Consider the following 5,450-nt stretch of genomic DNA (forward strand, 5'->3'; position numbering starts at 1 on the left):
GGACCAATTAATGTGCAGTGAACTAGGCGAGCAGAAAGACGGAACCATCGGGGGCTGTAGACCAGGCCGCCGCGTGATCCTCCAGCACATAAAAAAAGCAACAAGCAACCGTTAACCACGGTCCCAGAACTGGAAGGGAGGCGGGGCGCCGGTGACGTACGGCCCCCTTCGATCCGCGGTCTAAGAGGGTGTGTAAGCGTGGCCGTTACGAACCTGCCCTAGCCGGCAGAGCACCCGCCAGTACTTGAGGCTATGGCCGCCTAAGCGCACATACACCAAAAACAACTGATACGGTCAACCCGACCCCCAGGGGCGCCCCACTACAACCCCCAGGTGCGCCCCACCTACGCATCGCGGCGGTTACCCCCCCCACAGCCTTGTGTAAGTGGGGGAACCGACGCAGGGTATATAAGCCGCTCGCCGATGAGCCGCACCAGCCCTGTTTTCCGGCCTCCTAGCCGCACGGCTTTCTCGTAAAATGAGTTACGAGCCCGTGTTTATCTCGTTTCTGCACTCCTCCCTTGTATCGGGCCGGGTTTCTCGTTGGTTACCCGGTTTCCCGTTTCACCGGTCTCTTTCCTGCTACACGACCGGGTCAACGGTTTTCGTTCGTTGTTTACGCCGGTGGTTTCCCGGGTTTCCGGTCTCTTTACTGCTACAACGCCGGGCAACGGTTTCTCGTTGTTACGGCCGGGTTTTCCCGGTTTTCCGGTCTCTTCCTGCTACAACGCCGCAACGGATTTCGCGTTCTTACTGGCCGGGTTTCCCTGTTTCCGGTCTCTTCCGGCCTAACACGTGCGCGGGCAACGGTGCCTACGTGTTACGACCGAGGACGTCCGGGTTCCTCCCGTTTCCGGAGCTTCCTTCCTGCTACATCCCGCTCGGCACGTTTCTCGTTTGTACCCGTGTTTCCCGGTGTTCCCGATCTCTTCCTGCTACACGCCGTGGGGCAACGGCTTTTGCTCGTTGTTACGCCGGGTTTCCCGTTTCGGGGTCATCCTCCTGCTACACACACAAACACGCCGTGGCAACGGGTTTCCGCGTTTGTTCGCCGGGTGCTTCCCCGGGTTTTTCCGGTCTCTTCCTGCTACAACTCCGGGCAACGGGTTCTCGTTGTTACGCCGGTTTCCCGTTTCCCGGTCTCTTCCTGCTACACACACTCGGGCAACGGGGTTTCTCGCTTGTTTACGAATGCCGGGTTTCCCCCCGGTTTCCGGTCTTTCCGCTAACACCGGTGACGGGTTTCTCGTCTTACGCCGGGTTTCCGGTTTTTCCGGGGGTTTCTTCCTCCAAGGCTATACCCTCCGACACCGTACCCTAAGTTAACCGGGTAATTTTTTAAATCTTTTCCCCGGACACCGCTACAGGCTATACCCCTCCTTATTTGTTATACCGAGGCAAAAATTTCTCTATTTAGGGTTTTAAAAGCCAAACAAACTTTTCGTTTATACCGAGTATCAAAAGTTTTCTTTAGGCTTTATCCAACAATATTTTTTGTTTTTTTTTTCTTTTTGAAAAACCCCCAAGTATTTTAATAAGGAATAAGCGATTGAATCTCCCCCTTCCCCCCAAACCCCTAAACCCCGGCAGCCGATCCGCGGCGGGGGAAAGGTGAACCGTTACAGGTTGGGCAAATGCGTCCGGAGTTTCCAAAACTCTTTTCTTGGCGTTTTTCCCAAAAAAAATGCTTGTTTTTTCTTTAGCGCCGAAGGGGGCCCCGTAAAATTTTTAGAAAAATCCGGGATAAATCTAGCGATAGTATCCAGCAAGGCCAAGAATTGTTTAATATTTTTCGTGTTGCGGGGCCTGGGGAATTCCTTTACCGCGATTACTTTTAGATGGGTCTGGTTTTACCCCATCGCTGCTAATTATGTGGCCCAAATATCCGATCTCCTTGCGCAGAAATTCGCATTTGTCTGGTTGGAGCTTCAAGTTAGCCTTGCGTAATCTCTCGGCCTAGTTGTTGAACTTGATTTCGTGTTCCCGGAGTGAGCTGGCCGTACAATACGATATCGTCGAGATAAACGAAAAGTTCGATTCCTTGTAGTCCGCATAGAACCTGATCCATGAGTCGTTGGAACGTCGCTGGGCGTTTTTTAAGCCGAACGGCATTCGCTTGAACTCGTAATGTCCATGCGGTGTCGAGAATGCAGTTTTTGCGCGTGCGACTCGTGCATCGGTATTTGGTGGAATCCGGACGCGAGGTCGAATACACTAAAGTATTTTGCGCTGCCTAGCTGATCGAGAATTTCTGTTATGTTCGCCAAAGGATACGCGTCGCCTATCGTCTTTTCGTTTAGTGCTCGATAATCTACGACCATTCTCCAACGCTTGTTTCCCTTCGAATCGGGTTTCTTAGGTACTATCCACAAGGATGAATTGTACGGTGATTCCGAATGTTTAATTACATCGTTGTTTAGTAATTCTTTTATTTGCTTGTCAATTTCCTCCTTGTGGATTGGAGGGAAACGATATTGTTTGGTATGTATGGGTTGATCGTCGGCTGTCGTAATTTTGTGAGATAGCAACCCTGTATACCCTAGCTTCTTTTTGGCAGGTGAAACAAGTCGCTGTACGTTTCTATTAGGTTAGTTACATGGTTAGTTTCTTCTTTGTTCAAATGGTCGAGACGAAGGAGGTCCCGGATAGTTGATTTCTGTTCAACAGAGGATAACTCTGTGGTTGAGGAAATAGAAAGGATTTGGTTTGATGACCCTAAGGTTGCATCGGATTCGCTTCCGCTAGAGATTTGTTCTATTTCCTGGAGGTCTATCGTAGGGACCACTAACGTGCGGTCTGTATCGCTAGCATTGATTGCGTGGAGGTATGCCCTTCCACCGTGATTAGTGACTATCGCTTCTCCGAGGAATACGTTTTCGCAGACGCTAAGACGCGGGACGTATCCTACTGCGACGTCGGAATTTTGTACGTTGACGTAGAACGTTGAGCGCGATCGAGCAGGTACTACTATAGTTTCGCGCTGCGAGAAAGGAATTTGAATATTTCGCCAGTACACTGACCCTTCCTTAAGATTAATGCTGCTAGCATCTTGGAGGAAGTCGGATCCTAGGATCCCTTCTTGAAGGATTGGGAAATTATTTGGTACCGCGTGGAGATAGAGGGGATAACCCATGTACACGATTTCGGCGGACCCGAGTGTTTTTATCTTCTCGTTTGTTATACCGCTAAGGTACAACGTGTCATCTTGACGAATTTTAACCTCGGGATGTAGATTTCAAATTTTAATGAGATTAGGGGCGGCCCCCGTATCTATCATAAATGTTGTTTCTTGTAAAAGTCCGTCAGCAATTAAGGCGACGGTGGGCGCGTGTGAATGACCGGGTAAATTTAATGTTGCGATTCTGGCTTCTCGGTACTCGTTCCTTCAACTAGATTTATCGGACGGGTCGTTTGGGGAGAAGCCCCTTGGTGAAGTGTACCCGACCTTCCCGCAGGGCTCGATGCGTTTCCCGTCTCATTCTTCCGCGCGTTATTATTGTACTCGCGTTTTCTACACTCCTCGATTTTGTGTCCATTGTTTTTACAATAGCGACACCATTTGTTAAGGCGGTCATTTTGACGAAGAAGAGCATTATTAGAGTTCGCGTTATTATAGGTTTGCCGTCTGTCGTTGTAGGCTGGACGATCCTCTCTTTCTCGCGTTACAGGGGGTCTCGCGTAATTGTTACGCGATAAATTATTCGGATAACGCTCTCGAGAATAATTTCCATTGCGCGGAATAGTATCAGTTTGCGCCTGGCGTGTATATTCATTACGTGGGGGGTCCGGTTCGCGACGGTCGCGCGGCTTATTTCGATCTCTGTCCAGCTCCTCTCTCTTTGCAAGTTCCTTTGCCCTTGCAAATGCCTCAAACGGTACGGAGAAAAGGCGTCTATCCATCTGCAGTCTGTACTGAAGATGTAGACCGTCACAGAATGATCGTGCCGTGAGTTCGTCGATTTCGAGAGCAATTTCGTCGTTCACATTTCCCGTTGTACGGCGCTTGGCATCTAGGATCGCGGATCTGAGTTTCTTAACACGACTAATGTAATCTAACATAAGCTCGTGTGGTTTCAAGTACACCGTACTAAGTTCTCCTTTATATTGATCGATTGTTTTCGCGGAGCCAAAAGCGTTATTGAGTAGGTCTATTAATTGTACGACACTTTCGTAAGGTTCGTCCTCGACGGCGTAATAGGCGCGTCCACGAAGTTTAGTTCTTAGCAGAGCAGTGAGGTTCCGCTCCGAGGAAGGAGGAATGATTTCCCGAGCGCGACGACATGCTCGCGTGAATTGCCCTAGTGGTACGTTATATCCGTCGAAAAAAGATTCCGTTGCTTCGCGAAATGAGACCTTGGGGAGTTGAGGCGACTCCATATGTGGGCCGGGTTGCCCGTTTGAATCGTCGAGGGACAATAAGGGTTGTCCAGAGAGCCGTAGAGACGGGCTGGTCTCTCTGCGGAGACGAGCTACTTCCCGGCGCAATTCCTCCATTTCAGCGAGGATGCTATCTTTTAACGCCGTCATTTCTCGAGGAGCGGCGTCCTCCGACGTTTTTTGCATTATTTCTCTAAGGGTTTCCAACTCGCGCTCTCTTTTATCCTGCTTTTTACATTGGTCGGTTAGGTAGGCGGCTTCGTCTTTCAAACTATTTTCTTTAGACCTTAACGCGGCTTCCCTAGTCTTTAGTCTAGTCTGAGTTTCGGCTAACTCGGTTTCTCGTTGTTTCAGTTTCAACTAAATTTCAGCTAACTCTGCTTCGGAAAACTCTTTCCTCGTTCCCTCCTTTTCTACCGAATCTTCCCTTTCTCCTTGTTTCCGGCGCGTGTCAACCATAGCTCGGAAATTACGTATCCCACCGCTGTCACCAATTTTGTTACGTCCCGTTCGCAGTTGCGGCGTGTTATTCGCGAGTGTATGATTCGCGTTGCACGTACTCGAACTATTGCGCGAGACAACGTCGTATTACGGAAATTTTTCCGGGGATACCCACGACGAAGGGTTTTCCGACAAAGGTTGCACGATGCGGAGGAAAGGGAAAGAATGTGTTACCCTTAAAGTAGTACTTGACAGTTACGGCGTGGAGCCTATCTGTAATTCTACAGTTATGATCGTGGTTCCGTCTTCTATCCTCGCCGGGACGCTATCTGGGTTACGCGAGTAGTCTTCGTATATAGACTCGCAAAGTTCGCATAGGTCACCCGCCCGTGAGAGGGTGAGGCGGTTGCTACAAGTTCCGCAAACTATCCCAACTAATAATCCACCTATGGTTAGGCTATGTTTCCGGATCCGTGTCCAGAACAATTAAGAAGTTCGAGGTAACGCGGCGAAGCATGAAAGACAAAGAGCGGCTTTAGTTTCAAAATGAATGTACCCGATACCGACTTGACAGTAATACGGAGGCTCGAGAAGTATTAGGAGATTAACTCCTGGAAGAGGGGTTACACCTC

This window comes from Nylanderia fulva, unplaced genomic scaffold (assembly GCF_048542155.1).
Source record: "Nylanderia fulva isolate GAGA-0341 unplaced genomic scaffold, ASM4854215v1 Scaffold717, whole genome shotgun sequence".
Classification (NCBI taxonomy): domain Eukaryota; kingdom Metazoa; phylum Arthropoda; class Insecta; order Hymenoptera; family Formicidae; genus Nylanderia; species Nylanderia fulva.